Source organism: Tasmannia lanceolata, unplaced genomic scaffold (genome assembly GCF_043159265.1).
Source record: "Tasmannia lanceolata isolate RefF3 unplaced genomic scaffold, GAP_Taslan_0.1 ptg000002l, whole genome shotgun sequence".
Lineage (NCBI taxonomy): Eukaryota > Viridiplantae > Streptophyta > Magnoliopsida > Canellales > Winteraceae > Tasmannia > Tasmannia lanceolata.
In genome coordinates this window covers 39,651,747-39,670,462 of record NW_027518679.1, presented here as the reverse complement: position 1 = coordinate 39,670,462, position 18,716 = coordinate 39,651,747, and the positions used below count along the sequence as shown (strand labels likewise).

Genomic DNA, 18,716 nt, shown 5'->3' with positions numbered 1-18,716 from the left:
ATTCCAAGAAGACTTAAGGTTCCTATTTTTAGAATGTATTTGGAGTCCTCTTGATTTTATGTTTAAATGCACTTTCAAAAGGTTTTCAAATGGTTTTTATACTTAACATTTTACATCTTTGAAAACCATTAAAACACCCAAAAATGTGTTTGAAAACCTTGGACTTAAGCCCAAAGACCATTGCCCAAAATTCCCTGGATTTTAAAGTTAAAATTGAATTTCACTCAGGGCCGGTCGACCGGCCGACCGCGCGATGGAACCTGAAAATCCAGGCCATCTCGAATTTAATAGGGCCGGTCGATCGGGTTAAGTCGGGCGACCGCGGATGCGTTTCTGTTTCAAACAGAACATTCCAATTTGGCCTAGGGCGGGCAACCACCGTGGGTCGTTCAACCGAGAAAGGTTTTTGAGCCAAATTTTTTGAGCAAACAGTAAGCCCTCGCGGGGCAACCGCCATGTGGCCGGTCAACAACGACGGTAAGAAATTTGAAAATAGAATAGGGCGTTTTCTGCTTGACTTTTTCAAGCCATTTATTTACAGTTTTACCCCAAACTGTCATATTTTCAAATAAACTATATTACATCATTAACTTATCTCTACAAGCTTTTGAACATTAGAGAAAGATCAAATCCCATTTCTCTTTGACCTTCAACTTTTTATTTCAAAAGCTAAAAACCTCTTTGATCTTCCATTTCTACATGTTATCAAGAGGCACTCCATAGGGCTTTACATTTGTATATTCTTGAAGTGAATGTGAGCTATCAATGTTGTAATCCGCCTATTAAGAGGCAAGAGAGTTTTTATTTTTATTTGCTCTTCATGTGAGGGTCTCCTCTTCGGCCCGTAAAGAAAGGTGAAGAAAAGGGTCTCTGATTAAGCCCGTGAAGAAAGGTGAATCATGTGTGAAGGTTTGATTCCCTTGCGAAGGCTTTGTGCGACGGGCTTCACTTTGGCCCTTGAGAATGGAAAAGCTTATTGTAAGAGCTTCGAGATTAGGCTTGAAATCTCAGCATAGTGGAGTACCCAAGGAGCCAAACTTGGAAGAGTGGAGTAGGTCAAGTTGTGACCGAACCACTATAGAATCTTTGTGTCCTCATTGTGGTGTCCATTGTCTCTCTCTCTCTCTCTCTCTCTCTCTCTCTCTCTCTCTTCCTTTCATTCTCTTGCACGTGTGGTGATTGGTAATCTCCAACCTTACTTGTGTTTATGCTTTAATTGAACAAGGGTTAGTAAATGCACTTGTGTTAAATGTTATAGACTCATTTTTACAAGTTGCAAATGAAGCCCAAGTGTTTAAATCACTCACCTTTTAAATCATTTTGCCTGGTCATGCCCTTTCACATAGGTTTCACCTAGGGCCAATGACAAATAAATAGGAGGAGAGCCAAATGGTTGCTTTTTCATGTTTATATAGACCATTGTGATATGCTCACAGTCTATTGCCCCTATAATTGTGCTTAACTTACATATCTTTTGAAATAAAAATAAATATGCTTATAATGCTCTTTACTTTGTTTTCTATTTTGATAAGCATCATATGAGCTTCATTGACACATCATTTACACTTTGAATAACTCTTATAAGTTGTTCTTCATCTTGACACCCCACTTGCACTTTCACTTGCATATTCCTACCTTTTTGTTGTTGCCAAAATGGGGAGTATTTTGGGAATTGATTAGGTAGTCCATATTGTATATGCACCATATGCAATATAGACTACCTAATCAATTCCCAAAACCAACTATGGACATTAGAAGACAAGGATGTGCATCTATCTTCTTTCGATAGATGTGGAGCTTTGGCATATTGTTAACAATGGATACACTTTGCCTTCTAAACCATTTGAAGAATGGAATGGTGTAGAGAAAAGGCAAGCAAACTTGAACTACAAAGGTATTAATTATTTATTTTGTGCCTTATGTACGAAGGAGTTTAATAGGGTAGCTCTTTTTTATTCCGCCAAGATTATTTGGGATACCCTTGCCATTACCTATGAGGGAACATCTCAAGTCAAGGATTCTAAAGTAAACTTGTTAAAGAGCAAATATGAAATGTTTAGATTGAATCTATATGAAAACATATCCGAAATGTTTACCCGATTTTCTAAAATTACAAATGAATTGGCTAATCTTGATAAATCTTATCCTAATGATGAGCTTGTGGGTAAGTTGCTTAGGTCACTTCCTCCACATTGGGATCCAAAGGTTACCGCCGTACAAGAATCAAAGGATCTCTCTAAGCTCACTTTGGAGGAGATTTTAGGATCTCTTATCACTCATGAGATGCTCCTCATTAGCCGACAAGAGGAGAAGAAACCAAAAGAGAAAGAAAAAGATAGTAGGTCCCTAGCACTCAAAGCCTCCAAGGCGGACTCATCATCCTCAAGTGAAGCGGATTGTGATGAAGAGGAAGCGTTGAGAAAATTCAGAAGCTTATGGAGAAAGAAGCACAAGAAAGATAAAAAGAAAAAGAAAGTGACTTAGAGGTTAGAATAAGATGCTACAATTGTAAGAAGACGAGACACAAAAGATCAGAGTGTCCACTTCCCAAGTCATCATCCTCGAAGTACAAAGGAAATAAGAACGATTGGAAGAAGAACAAAGGTATTGTAGCCGCTTGGGATGCATCAAGTGCTTCAAGCAAAAGCTCAAGTGAAAGGGAAACAAATAAAGATGATTTATGCTTCATGACACTCACCCATAAAGATGAGGTAAATTCAAACCCTTCTCATAGTTCATCTAGTAGTGATAGTGGAAGCATGTCTTATGATGAATTACATAATACTTTGCATTCCCAAATTTCAAAAAATAAAGCTCTTAAGAAATTTATTTCCAAATTAGAAAATGAGCTTGATATGTTGAAAAATGAATCATCTTCTTCCAAATCTCAAGGTCAAGTGCAAATTAAAAATCTTAAACTTGAGATTGCAATCCTTAAGGGTTGTTTGGATGAGAAAACTTGCCAAATAGTCAAATTCCAAAATGTGGCAAGCTCTTCCAATTGTTATGAAGATGAGAATAATGAGTTTTTAAAACAAATAACCCATCTCATAATGAAAATGAAAGCTTAAGATTATGTCTTCATGGATTTTTAAATGGTGATAAAATCATTGACATAATCATGAAGAAGGCTAGTCATAGACCTAAACATGTGTTTTATGATAAGACTAGTTTATCTAACCCTCATGTTAGATGCCATTATTGTGGAATTTATGGTCACTATCAATTCCTATGTGCATCTATGATTAGGGATAGTTGTGGGACCAAGAAAGCTTGGGTTCCCAAAGCCCCCACATGATTCTACTCATATATTTATCTGAGATTAGGGGCTTGCACTTAAATTTGAATATCATTCTATTATGGTTTTTAAAATCCCCTCTTGTGTTGTATTAGTATTCTAAATAGGGGGAGTTATATGTTTGATTTTTTCCTTGAAAAATGAGGTGCTTAAAATTAAAAATTTTATGCCTTTGATTTTTTGACCCATCTTTTTGTTGATGAGAAATGGGGAGAAAAATCTAGAGTAAGAAAAATATGTTCGCTTTTATTGGAAAATCTCTTGTGCTTGTCATCATAAAAAAGGGAGAGACCGTAAGCCCAATGATTCCCACCTTGGCATTCCCATCTTCTTTTGATGATTCCAAACTTAAGTGATTTTATTTCACTAATGTGTTTGTTTGTCTTAGTTGTAGATCATAAATAGTGTGATATCAAGGTTGTTCGGATCAAGTCCAAGAAGCTCTTATTGGACCGTATTCGGAAGGCCAAAGTCATTGGAGATCCAAGAACCAAGAAGAGTTGAAGCAATGCAAAGTGAAGATCATTCTTTGAAGTCTTGTTAGATTGTAAAGATCCAATCCTAGTTTAGGTTTTGAGAAGCATAAATGAAGTGATCACACACCCCTAAATGAACTAAATGATTAAGTGTTTGTCCTTGTGGTGTTCCAAGACTTTGGAACCCTCATAACAATCCCAACTATGTATAAAATTGGAAGTACATGAGACTAAAACAAACTTAAAAACCTGCTGAAATAGGCTTCTCGAAACTCAGAGCTTGGAACTCCGAGACAGTCCTGTAGACACCCCATTTTGTTTTGTTTTAATCAACAAAGAAATTAGTGTGTTAAATCCATGTGAGAACCCCCTCTATCATTGATTTATATGTTTTAGGTCATTAATATTTTGATCTGACTTTACGGATCATCAATCGGGACAAAATAAGCTAGGGTCACTTCATAGCCCGGACCCTGATTCCATTTCGAGACCCGATTTCCGTAAATCGTTAGATCAATGGCAGATCTTGACCTGGGTCTAACCATCCAAAACCACCTAACCTCTCCTCTCATCCTAACCATCCAAACCTCACCTAACCTCACCTAACCTCTCCTCTCATCCTAACCATCCAAACCTCACCTAACCTCACCTAACCTCACCTAACCTTACCTAACCCCACCTAACCTTACCTAACCTCATCCTCTCATCCTAACCATCCAAAACCACCTAACCTCACCTAACCTCCTATCCCATTCTCCTATAAATACCCTCTCATCCCACCATCCAAGAGGAGAAGAAAAAAGAACCCCTCTCTTAGAAAATTCATCCCTCTCCCTCATCTCTTCAAGGGTTCGGCCATCCTTGCCGGATCGGGTGATTTTATACGTTGGGTGATATATATCAAAAGCAGTCATTATCAAGCAAGGAATCATCTTCAAGGAATTAACATCAAAGAAAAAATCAAACACAAAGTGGGTTTCCAAAGAGGTAGGCATTTATTTCAATTCTATGTAGGGTCTGTTTTCATGCATATCTTTTACTTTAAAAGAAAAACCATGTTAGGAAGCATGTAGGGTCCGTTTTCCCCCTGGTTAGCCTCTGGTTAGACCCTGGTTGCACCCAGGTTCGCTGCTGGTTGCACCCAGGTTCGATGCTGGTTGCACCCTGGTTCCCTACTGATTCGCACCCTGGTTCCCCTGCTGGTTGCACCCTGGTTCCCTACTGGTTGCACCCTGGTTCCCTGCTGGTTGCACCCTGGTTCCCTACTGGTTCGCACCCTGGTTCGATATTGGTTCGCACCCTGGTTCCCTGCTGGTTCGCACTCTGGTTAGACCCTGGTTGCACCCAGGTTCGCTGCTGGTTGCACCCAGGTTCCCTCCTGGTTGCACCCTGGTTCCCCTGCTGGTTCGCACCCTGGTTCCCTGCTGGTTCGCACCCAGGTTCGCTGCTGGTTGCACCCAGGTTCCCTGCTGGTTGCACCCTGGTTCCCCTGCTGGTTCGCACCCTGGTTCCCTGCTGGTTCGCACCCTGGTGCACCCTGGTCCGCACCCTGGTTTGTACCCTGCTTCCTCCTAGTTAGACCATGGCTAGTCTCGGGTTTGCTCCTAACTTAGACCCGACTCACTTGACCCTAACCATTAACCCAATCCAACCAAGTAATATCCCAACACAATCCGAGTCGCATGTCTGAATCCATTTGGCCGAATCTCATAAGCCCGCCCACTTTGAATTCCGAAAATTCAAACCCTTGATGATTCCTATATGCTCAATTCTTTGATGCAAATTCCCAATTCCAAAATCCCATTGCTAGATCAATGTTTCTGAATCTCAAGTCCAATGCTCAAATGCAAACCCGATTCCAGATACAAATACCAATTCTGTCTTCCAAAATCCAAGCAACCTCGCCAGCGGAACTACGTGTGGCTTGATCCCCATCGTGGGGTACGTAGGCAATTTGGCACTCCCAAGTTCAGTCGCACCTTTCTCTATCTTTCCCATTCCCTCACACTATTTCATCATCTCTTCCATCCCTTTTTTCACTAACCTCAAGAACTGAAATCGATTCACCCCGTGTCTCTCGGAACCGTTGGATTACGGTTTCCGTCGTAAGGACCCTTAGAGCCCAATTTAGGAACACCGGTGTCGTGTCGTGTCCTAAGTTTTAGGGAGTCTTAGGTTTTAGGGAGTCCTAGAGTTAGGAGTCCAGCCTCATCACGGACGTTTGCTATGTATAGCAACCGTGCCATAGGTCTAGTTACACTAGTCACCCAATCTTTCCCTAGGACAAGCCTAGTAAACTAGGATGTAGGCAAACCTGCATTAGTCTAAGGGACCATTTGCATTTAGATGAGAATCATATAGCATCTTAGATGAAATCCTAAGATAATAAAATCCTCAACTTGAATTAAATAACTTCTCCTAAAACTGTTGAAACAGTCAATCCCGTCTAGGTCGGTGTCCTAGTTGAGTTAGGCATAAGTAGCTTAGCTTAGGTGCACCGAACTACGTCGACTCTGATCCCAGTAAGGCTTGGGTACGTAGGCAGCTTGGATGTCTGATGGCATACCACCCGCGAGTCGGCACCACAAACAAATTGTGGTGTTTTGTATATTAATTTTCTCGTAAATACTTAATCAAATCACTTAGGACTTTCCATGAAATTAGAATTCTAGGAGAACTTTCACTTAGATTGAATCCAGACAAATTAATAAATCAAGATACACATTTAGGATTCTCATTGAAATTAGATCATAGGATGCATGTCACTTAGTTCGCACATTAACATAGAGTTGAATGAGCCATTTAAAATAAATTTAAAAGAGTTAGCTTTTGGAATCGAAGACCGATTATCGGGCAGGAATGGTGCATGTGGTGGATAACTCCCCATACCTTCCATTCTCGTAACCAGGTAGCGAGTCTAGATTTCTGGTTAATTATGGGTCCTAGATCCCACATCTAGGTGGCGACTCTGTCAGTCTCTTTCGTGTGGAATTCGGATTGCCTTAGTGATCCCAAGTTCACATGAAAGACGAATTCAAATCAATAATTAAATGCACACGCCAATCGCGTGGGTACGGGAGACCAAGAGAGAGCGCGCGGCGGCTCGCGCCCCACCCCTCTCGCGGGATCGGGTACCACAGTTTGGCGACTCTGCTGGGGATCACCTAACTTCATTAAAATTCCAAAAGATAATTCATTTGAATTTAATTTAACCGGCTCATAAGAACTCTATCTCTTGTATACTTGTCAGATTAGTTTGTCTTGTTTTATTTTCTCATCACATTTTACTCAAACTTAATCTAACAAAACCTGAAGGCATCATAGATCGCGCGAACTTATTGCACACACTTACATCACTTGCATCTAAACCCTTGCATCTCACGTGCACACACGTCCTATTTTAGGAACCCGGAGTGTTATCTAGCATGGTTGACTGGGATTTCATCACCTGGTGCCTCTGTGCTAGAGAAGCATTCCACCCTTAGCCTGGTACCTTTATGGTACGTAAACGGATCTCTTGTTCACGTACTGATACGCCGGACACTGGTACAGTATATCGAGCAGGGATTCGCGCTAAGGGAACTCTTGGCCTTACCCCTAGATTAACCCACACATGCATGTAGTATACGAACACATGTGCATCACGTGTGTGAGCCTAGTTTAGGATATCCTACCCATTGGTGTTTAGATTAGGCCGTGGTCCATCTTCCAATGGTCACGATCGGTCCTTATATACACGAACAAAGTCATGAGTCGAGATTCTCTCTCCACTCCGATAGATTAGGATTAAGGTTGATGCCTTCAGGTAACACTGATAAAATGTGAAAAAAAAAAAAATTCCCTTTGAGTTAGGATATAAATCCCATCATTTCCAAAGATCTCATAGGATTAGTCATTCATGATCTATCCGTTGAAAGCAATCTTATGCTATCTCATCTAATCTTTTGATCGTGCGTCTTTCGTTCTTCTGTCATACGATTCGATCGTATCTTCATGCCATCCCCTAACTGGCAGATGCAGAATCTCACAATCTTTCGATTATGCGTTCTCATGATCTGATCATGCCTGGTCCAGATAATCCAATCTTGCTTGTACCCCTGGTCTGTTCCTCCTCTAGGGGCTACCTTTTTCAAGATTATTTTGCTAAGTCCTTCAGAGTTCACTCTCAGAATCCTTGAGCTAGGGGCATTTCCCTATGCGAATCAGTCATCATTGTCCAAAATTGAAAGTATCAGCCATGATGATGTTCAGAACGAACCAGCCTTCGCCGAGCCTTCAACGCCAAACAGTTGCAGCAGTTAAAGTTTTAGTCACTTACTATTTTATGTTGAGTCAGTCATCATGGTCAGTATAATTGTTGAGTCCGGTCTTACAGTTAAAGGTCAATGCCTAGTCCAGGCAAGTTATCTTCTGTTTCCCTTTCTTATTTAGAGTTGTGAATCCTGAGCATGTTCAGGATAGGTCGTCTGATGTAATAGCTTTTCTTTAAATAAAATTTCAGTCAGTTCCAAAAAGTTCACTTGTGTCTGTTCTTAAGTGTGCTTCTGATCTTAAAATAAGACTCCCTCTTCAAATGAGGACAAAATTGACGAAACTCCACTTGAGTCACAGCAATTACTTGAACGAGAGGAGGAGCGCCAATCCCAACCTTTCAAAGATGAAATTGAAATGATAAACACTGGCACTGAAACTTTGATTCAGTGAATGCCGATTGAAAATACATTACCCTCTAAAGAGTGTGAAGAATTGATAAAATTATTTCAAGAATAAGAAGATTGTCTAGAAAAGCTACAACCGATACCAGGGGCAAGACATAGATGGAAAGCTCAAAGAAAATGAAGAAAGTGAGAAGATATATGCTATACAAGGGGCATAGAGTGGAAACAACTTTCATATTTCCAATCAATGACCTTGGTTCTCAAATTCATAGCAAAAAGCCAACAAATTCAAGATGAAAAGTTCAAGAGCAAACAATGAAAAATGATCATCAGATATCGAGAGTACGAATCCATAGATGGAGGATGTCAAAGAACAAGTTTCGCTCTATGAAAGTCGAAAGCACACTTTAGAATCTTGGAAGAAGAAGATCCATTATCTCTTACCTGGAAATGCCGTCAAACTCCGTAAAAAAAAAAAAAAAAAAAAAAACAAAACAAAACAAAAAAGAAAAAAATAATCACAACCAGACGGACTCTAGCCAATCTGAACATCGGAAGGCCTCCTTTGGCCGAATAAATCCCAAAATCAGAACCCAACGTCAAAAGAATACCGATTGCAAACCCTTCGAGCCTGAGTAAAATTTTCTTGAAAACCCATCAAACTCGGGGCATTCGCCCCCGAACTACGCGAGACCTGATCCCTACACTGGGGTACGTAGGCAGCTCGGTTAAACCGAGTTCGGTCGATTCAAAAGAAAAAGAAAAAGAAAAATCAATCGTTCCAAAAAAAAAAGAGGGACAAGTTCCAAAAGAAGAGAAGTTAATTATTCCAGAAAGAAAAGAAAAAAAGAAAAATCAATTAACCTTCAAACAATTTATCTTCAAACTAGGGGCATTTGCCCTGAACTACACACGTCCTAATTCCTACATGGGGATATGGAGGCAACCTGTTCACAGGTTTGGTCGAAATCTTTGTTGAGCCTTAAGCCATTCTTTGTAAAGCCCTATCCTACCTATAAAGTCCCTCCGGTGTTCAGATTTAATGATCTAGGTCCCGAAACACAAAAAGAAAAAAAAAAGAAAAAAAAGAACGGAGTTTGAAGATCTGCTAGACTGAAAACCTGAAAGGGCGGTCTAGGCAAAATTTAAGATCATTTCCCTGCTAAGTTGAAAACCCGAAAGGGCGGCTTAGGCAAAAGCTAAGGGGATAGCCTGCTGGACCGAAAACCTAGAAAGGTGGTTCAGGCAAAAGTTAAGGCTAGCGCGGTCCGCCAAGTTAAAAACCCTGAAAAGGTAACTTGGTCACGGTAAGAGAATCAGTATAAGAAGGCTACAGCCGGTATCAAGACTGAAGATCAACTGAAATTCAAGCAAATTCAAGTGATATCCTCAAAACTGGGGGCATTGAAGCTAAGCAATCTTAAGGGGCGTAATTAAATCCTTGAGGCATTACTGTTTCAAGGAAGAAGTCCCATGTGCACCAATTGGAAAAAACATTCCTTGAAAGGATAGACTTACCAAATAAAATATTAACTAAGTCAGAAGTATTACTGTGTCTGTCAGTGTAGTCAGTCAATCTTTGTCATTCTATGTTCACTCCTTCAGAGCTGCTCAATCTTTTGAGTAGTGCATTTTATCTAAGTTTTCTCTTTAGAAAGAGTCAATCGTCGTCCTGGTGTCCAAATGATGCAACTGTCTCGGTGAAGAAGGCCCAGCCTCGTCAGCTCCCTGCGATCGTATGAAGGAGTTCGAGAATCTAGTCAAACAGCTACATTTCAAAGAAGATCAACTCAGAAGAGTTCAGAAGTAGAAACATCAGAAAGCCCAACTTTCGTAAAAAGATCATACCCCAGGAAGGCACCTTAAGCTTGGAAGAGCCCCAGATGCAATGGTGGTTGAGCCAATTTCTCAGAAAGATGAACCATTAAAATTCGGAATCTCCTTCCAGTTGTTAAATACTATCCTGGTCAAGAAATGTTTATCTAAACACCTGTCAAGAGGCAAATCCCACTTTTCCATGATTATATCCAAGAGAGCCATTGTTCTAAATTACCAATCTCAACTGTCTTGTTCAAGGTTTCAGTTATCAAAATCCCCAGAAGACAAGACCAACAGTCTCATTGAGAAAAATCTTGTTGAAGTTTCATAAAAGTGTTCCGAATCCATTCTTGTTACTAATGGTTCTTCGTTCATAAGGTTGGTCATCTCATCATTCGTCAAAGTCTTGGTTTCCAATATCTTTACTGGGCACGATCTATAATGTCCCCGATTTCATTGAGTTCAAAAAAAAAAAAAAATCTAAAATTCATCAAATCCAATTCTACGTCAAATTCAAATTCATGAAAACCTCTAAATTCTTCGAGCCCATTTGTGAACGGTGCCTCTTTTCTCGAGGCCATTTGTGAATGGTCTCATCTTCTCCTTGAGCCCGTTTGCGGACGGTGCCACATTTCCCAAAAATACAAAAATAAATAAATAAAAATAATAAAAATTCATCAAATCAAATCCTAATTCAAAAAAAAAAAAAAAAAAAACAAATCCAATCTTACGTCAAATTCAAATCCTACGAAAAATCTCATGTCCTCTTTGAGCTCGTTTGTGAACGGTGCCTCTTTTCTCAAGGCCATTTGTGAATGGTCTCCTCTTCTCCTTGAGCCCGTTTACGGATGGTACCTCATTTCCCAAAAATAAAAAATTCATCAAATCAAATCCCAATTCAAAAAAAAAAAAAACAAATCCAATCTTACGTCAAATTCAAATCCTACGAAAAATCTCATGTCCTCTTTGAGCCCGTTTGTGAACGGCGCCTCTTTTCTCGAGGCCATTTGTGAATGGTCTCGTCTTCTCCTTGAGCCCGTTTGCGGACGGTACCTCATTTCCCAAAAATAAAAAATTTATCAAATCCAAATCCTTAACTAAAAAAAAAAAATCCAATCCTACGAAAAATCTCATGTCCTCTTTGAGCCCGTTTGTGAACGGTGCCTCTTTTCTCGAGGCCATTTGTGAATGGTCTCGTCTTCTCCTTGAGCCCGTTTACGGACGGTACCTCATTTCCCAAAAATAAAAAATTTAGCAAATCCAAATCCTTACTTCAAAAAAAAATCCAATCCTACGAAAAATCTCATGTCCTCTTTGAGCCCTTTTGTGAAAGGTGCCCCATTTCTCGAGTCCATTTGTGAATGGTCTCGTCTTCTCCTTGAGCCCGTTTACGGACGGTACCTCATTTCCCAAAAATAAAAAATTTATCAAATCCAAATCCTTAATTCAAAAAAATCCAATCCTACGACAAATTCAAGTTCATAAAAATTCTCTTGTTTCTTTGAGCCCGTTTGTGAACGGTGCCTCTTTTCTCGAGTCCATTTGTAAATGGTCTCGTCTTCTCCTTGAACCCGTTTGTGAACGGTGTCTCCTTTTTCCGAGTCCATTTGTGAATGGTCTCATGTTCTCCTTGAGCCCGTTTGTGAACGGCGCCTCATTTCTCGAGTTCATTTGTGAATGGTCTCGTCTTCTCCTTGAACCCGTTTGTAAACGGTGTCCCATTTTCTGAGTCCATTTGTGAATGGTCTCGTGTTCTCCTTGAGCCCGTTTGTGAACGGTGCCTCATTTCTCGAGTCCATTTGTGAATGGTCTCGTGTTCTCCTTGAGCCCGTTTGTGAACGGCGCCTCATTTCTCGAGTTCATTTGTGAATGGTCTCGTGTTCTCCTTGAGCCCGTTTGTGAACGGCGCCTCATTTCTCGAGTTCATTTGTGAATGGTCTCGTGTTCTCCTTGAGCCCGTTTGTGAACGGCGCCTCATTTCTCGAGTTCATTTGTGAATGGTCTCGTGTTCTCCTTGAGCCCGTTTGTGAACGGCGCCTCATTTGTCGAGTTCATTTGTGAATGGTTTCGTCTTCTCCTTGAACCCGTTTGTGAACGGTGTCTCGTTTTCTGAGTCCATTTGGGAATGGTCTCATGTCCTCCTTGAGCCCGTTTGTGAACGGTGCCTCATTTCTCGAGTCCATTTGTGAATGGTCTCTTATCCTCCTTGAGACCGTTTGTGAACGATACCTCATTGTCCGAATCCATTTGTGAATGGCCTCCTATCCTCTTTGAGCCCGTTTCTGAACGGTATCTCATTTTCTGAATCCATTTGTGAATGGTCTCATCTTCTCTCGTTGCCCGTTTGTGAGCGGCACCGCAGCGGGATTTTTTTTTTTGCATTCCAAATTCCAAGATTTCATCTAGGGTATTGCATTATGTGAAGGTTGCATTATGTTAAGGTACGTTGTGTCTAGAGAGTTCTTTGTCGATTAAAGCTACGCAAAATGGTTTTGTCATTTTTTGCTTTGGTATTCAATGACTACGTCATCTCTACCAAAGAGGGGCATCTGTAGACACCCCATTTTGTTTTGTTTTAATCAACAAAGAAATTAGTGTGTTAAATCCATGTGAGAACCCCCTCTATCATTGATTTATATGTTTTAGGTCATTAATATTTTGATCTGACTTTACGGATCATCAATCGGGACAAAATAAGCTAGGGTCACTTCATAGCCCGGACCCTGATTCCATTTCGAGACCCGATTTCCGTAAATCGTTAGATCAATGGCAGATCTTGACCTGGGTCTAACCATCCAAAACCACCTAACCTCTCCTCTCATCCTAACCATCCAAACCTCACCTAACCTCACCTAACCTCTCCTCTCATCCTAACCATCCAAACCTCACCTAACCTCACCTAACCTCACCTAACCTTACCTAACCCCACCTAACCTTACCTAACCTCATCCTCTCATCCTAACCATCCAAAACCACCTAACCTCACCTAACCTCCTATCCCATTCTCCTATAAATACCCTCTCATCCCACCATCCAAGAGGAGAAGAAAAAAGAACCCCTCTCTTAGAAAATTCATCCCTCTCCCTCATCTCTTCAAGGGTTCGGCCATCCTTGCCGGATCGGGTGATTTTATACGTTGGGTGATATATATCAAAAGCAGTCATTATCAAGCAAGGAATCATCTTCAAGGAATTAACATCAAAGAAAAAATCAAACACAAAGTGGGTTTCCAAAGAGGTAGGCATTTATTTCAATTCTATGTAGGGTCTGTTTTCATGCATATCTTTTACTTTAAAAGAAAAACCATGTTAGGAAGCATGTAGGGTCCGTTTTCCCCCTGGTTAGCCTCTGGTTAGACCCTGGTTGCACCCAGGTTCGCTGCTGGTTGCACCCAGGTTCGATGCTGGTTGCACCCTGGTTCCCTACTGATTCGCACCCTGGTTCCCCTGCTGGTTGCACCCTGGTTCCCTACTGGTTGCACCCTGGTTCCCTGCTGGTTGCACCCTGGTTCCCTACTGGTTCGCACCCTGGTTCGATATTGGTTCGCACCCTGGTTCCCTGCTGGTTCGCACTCTGGTTAGACCCTGGTTGCACCCAGGTTCGCTGCTGGTTGCACCCAGGTTCCCTCCTGGTTGCACCCTGGTTCCCCTGCTGGTTCGCACCCTGGTTCCCTGCTGGTTCGCACCCAGGTTCGCTGCTGGTTGCACCCAGGTTCCCTGCTGGTTGCACCCTGGTTCCCCTGCTGGTTCGCACCCTGGTTCCCTGCTGGTTCGCACCCTGGTGCACCCTGGTCCGCACCCTGGTTTGTACCCTGCTTCCTCCTAGTTAGACCATGGCTAGTCTCGGGTTTGCTCCTAACTTAGACCCGACTCACTTGACCCTAACCATTAACCCAATCCAACCAAGTAATATCCCAACACAATCCGAGTCGCATGTCTGAATCCATTTGGCCGAATCTCATAAGCCCGCCCACTTTGAATTCCGAAAATTCAAACCCTTGATGATTCCTATATGCTCAATTCTTTGATGCAAATTCCCAATTCCAAAATCCCATTGCTAGATCAATGTTTCTGAATCTCAAGTCCAATGCTCAAATGCAAACCCGATTCCAGATACAAATACCAATTCTGTCTTCCAAAATCCAAGCAACCTCGCCAGCGGAACTACGTGTGGCTTGATCCCCATCGTGGGGTACGTAGGCAATTTGGCACTCCCAAGTTCAGTCGCACCTTTCTCTATCTTTCCCATTCCCTCACACTATTTCATCATCTCTTCCATCCCTTTTTTCACTAACCTCAAGAACTGAAATCGATTCACCCCGTGTCTCTCGGAACCGTTGGATTACGGTTTCCGTCGTAAGGACCCTTAGAGCCCAATTTAGGAACACCGGTGTCGTGTCGTGTCCTAAGTTTTAGGGAGTCTTAGGTTTTAGGGAGTCCTAGAGTTAGGAGTCCAGCCTCATCACGGACGTTTGCTATGTATAGCAACCGTGCCATAGGTCTAGTTACACTAGTCACCCAATCTTTCCCTAGGACAAGCCTAGTAAACTAGGATGTAGGCAAACCTGCATTAGTCTAAGGGACCATTTGCATTTAGATGAGAATCATATAGCATCTTAGATGAAATCCTAAGATAATAAAATCCTCAACTTGAATTAAATAACTTCTCCTAAAACTGTTGAAACAGTCAATCCCGTCTAGGTCGGTGTCCTAGTTGAGTTAGGCATAAGTAGCTTAGCTTAGGTGCACCGAACTACGTCGACTCTGATCCCAGTAAGGCTTGGGTACGTAGGCAGCTTGGATGTCTGATGGCATACCACCCGCGAGTCGGCACCACAAACAAATTGTGGTGTTTTGTATATTAATTTTCTCGTAAATACTTAATCAAATCACTTAGGACTTTCCATGAAATTAGAATTCTAGGAGAACTTTCACTTAGATTGAATCCAGACAAATTAATAAATCAAGATACACATTTAGGATTCTCATTGAAATTAGATCATAGGATGCATGTCACTTAGTTCGCACATTAACATAGAGTTGAATGAGCCATTTAAAATAAATTTAAAAGAGTTAGCTTTTGGAATCGAAGACCGATTATCGGGCAGGAATGGTGCATGTGGTGGATAACTCCCCATACCTTCCATTCTCGTAACCAGGTAGCGAGTCTAGATTTCTGGTTAATTATGGGTCCTAGATCCCACATCTAGGTGGCGACTCTGTCAGTCTCTTTCGTGTGGAATTCGGATTGCCTTAGTGATCCCAAGTTCACATGAAAGACGAATTCAAATCAATAATTAAATGCACACGCCAATCGCGTGGGTACGGGAGACCAAGAGAGAGCGCGCGGCGGCTCGCGCCCCACCCCTCTCGCGGGATCGGGTACCACAAGTCCTCAGAGCTCTGAGAAATGGTCTAGGGACTATATTCCAATCTCTGTTTGAATTACCGGAACTCCGAGTGTAATTCTCGGAACTCCGAGAACACTATGTCGGGAAAAAAATATATCCGTTGGGGTTTTTCGCAGAATTACGACTATGCCCCTCAAACGGTCATTTTTTGGTACGATATATATATATATATATATATATATATATATATATGAGATCTAAACTTCACCATATCCAATTCTAACACTTAAGAACCATATTGGAACATCCTAAGAGTGAATCAAGCTTGTTTTATGCGTCTCATCCTCTAGATTAAGGATTTGGATCATAGGCTCTTATTTGTACATCTTCTTCAAGATTGTAACACTTTGGAAGGGATTTTTTGTGTTCTTTCTTTCTTGACAAATCATTGTATTTGAGCGAGTGTTCGGAGAAGCGAAGCCCATTCTCCGTGGTGAGGATTGCCACAAAGGTTAAAGCAATTGGAAATTGTAATTGGCACCGGTCTTCGTCAAGGTTAAGAAGATCAACATAGTGAAGCCATCAACGCGTTTGGTTGGTGGAGTGGAGTAGGCCTCGTGTTTGACGACCGAACCACTTTAAATCTCGGGTGCACTCTTTCTTGACTCTTGCTCTTTTCATTTGCATTGCGCTTTAGATTTAACTTTCTTGCTTAATTGTTTTCATCTCTTAATATTTAATTGGGTAAAAGTTTTCAAAAGGTTAAAAATTTGATTTTATAAAAACCTAATCTCCCTCCTCTTAAGTTGCCAATAAGCATACTCAGGCCGAACATTGGAATTTCACTTTCTACTCTTCAGTTTCTTTCAACACAATGAAGGCTCCACTAAATCTCGCAACGATCCGCTCTCTGAACAGGAGATTCTATCTAGAAGACTCTCCCATAATAAGAAAAAGATTCTGGATGAAGAATGATGAAGCGTAACGCAAAATAAGGTACACAATCTCCTCTCTTTTCTTGTTGTTGTGGTGGAGTTCTTCTGAATGGTGCTAATTTTGCAATAGTTGTGTCACCATTTTTCATCATGATTTTTGGGTAGAATTTCATTTTTTTATTAATTTTTTATCATGCTCTGGATTATACATGTTGAGGAATGACATCTTCGAAGTCCCTTTTTCTCTAACAACCTGTTGGCATCGCTATTGGGTTTTATGTAACAGAGTAGCCAAAGTTGTTTAGGATTTTTTGCTTTTGAGAGCTGTTTAAACGTAATAACTTTTGAGAGCTGTTTAAACGATAAACGATGAGATGAGTTAGTACAATTATCAAAAATGATAGTTCCGATATCAACAACCTTGAAATATTATGGCTGAACTGGGATTTCAATATCCATCTGCTTTTCTTACGTCCCCCACCTGCTGCAAATTAATCGACCACTTCAAAAGGGTTCTATGCTACAATAGACAAAGCCGAGAAGTAAGTGATATTCCAATACGGAAGAAAACAGTCAAGCACCCACAATAGGAAAAGTAAACATCAATGAATCATGTTGGTTTGTTCAAATTCTCAGTGTCTATGTTTTACAGAATGCCATGAAACTAAAAATGATATTCCCAACCATACAAGCCCATGTATATGGTGGTTCCCACAATTTTACAAGTCATGATTTGATGGGAAGGGACATTTTGATCCACCCATGTATAAGAATCTATATATATTATTAGGAGGAAGGTAGGTTTCACTGTTCATGCCTACGTGGAAAGCCTCCCCTTCCCCCTCAAATCTACATGCCAGCTTATTTTCCTACATGACAACCCATTCATAATTTTTCACCAGAAAATCAAAATATGTAAAGAGCATTTATAAAAATTAATTAGGTGAACTTGAGGCCGAATCGTTTCCAATTCTCTCCAAGCATCCTTCGAAGAAATTGGCGTATAAATCCTACATGGCCCTTTCCATACCTCAATCTCCCCACCCTTAATATGGAAATCTGTTGGACTTCACCGTTTCCATTGACAATTCCTCTCCAATTCCACCGTCTCACTACCATAATTATACATACCGAGCTTGAAAGAACTTACCATTTTCATATAATAAGACAACATGGATGGGTTCCTGTCGTGATGGAGAATGATTGCCAAGACGGGCAGTTAATAGATCGATTTGCCCTCTCCGATTCTACAATGATCCAAAGGTAAAGGTTGAGAGATTTGCTCTTTCTACTCTTCAGTTTCTTTCAACACAATGAAGGCTCCACTAAATCTTGCAACGATCCCCCTTAAACAGGAGATTCTATCTAGAAAACTCTCCAATAATAAGAAAAAGATTCTGGATGATGAATGATGAAGCATAACACAAAATAAGGTACACAATCTCCTCTCTTTTCTTGTCGTTGTGATGGAGTTCTTCTGAATGGTGCTAATTTTGCAATAGTAGTGTAACTTTTTTTCATCCTGATTTTTGGGTAGAATTTCATTTTTTATTAAGTTTTTATCATGCTCTGGATTATACATGTTGAGGAATGACATCTTCGAAGTCCCTTTTTCTCTAACAACCTGTTGGCATCGCTATTGGGTTTTATGTAACAGAATAGCCAAAGTTGTTTAGGATATTTTGCTTTCTAGTGCTGCCCTCGATTAGGCAGTGGAAATAGTTGGTTAGTTTGTAGGCCTTTTGGACTATACAGTGAAAATGTCTAATGTAAATTAGTTGTTCTTGAGCACATTTTGCTTGGCTAGTATGCAAGCTTTATATCTGTCCAACTCATCTACTTCAAATTTCTTGATAGACCATTGTACATCTGATGTGATTCTTTATAGACAAATGATTTCTTATCCCCTCAATAGGAAGTACCTTTTGTAAGCATATTTCGTCAATGCTAAAAAAATGAGAACTTTATTTTATTTCATTGTTAACTCCCATTTCCATTTTTGAAAGGTTCTTTTTGTTGTATATGATAGGCAATGGAAAATGAAAAAAGGGGTGGAGATATCACTACCCTTAGGATTATTATAAAACGACACCTCCTCCTCTTGTTCCACATTAGGGTTAAGAGAGAAGTGAGGAAATATCATTTTTAAAAATTTTATTTCAATATTGTCAAATATAATTT

At 40.7% G+C, this 18,716-nt stretch overlaps 1 long non-coding RNA gene across 1 annotated transcript; it reads left to right on the top strand.

Annotated features, from left to right (window-relative positions):
* Positions 1-4,203: 4,203 nt before the first annotated feature.
* Positions 4,204-10,970, top strand: LOC143872222 (uncharacterized). Its single transcript, XR_013246984.1, has 2 exons — positions 4,204-4,761; positions 7,789-10,970. It is a non-coding gene; the product is annotated as an uncharacterized LOC143872222 (long non-coding RNA).
* Positions 10,971-18,716: the final 7,746 nt, after the last annotated feature.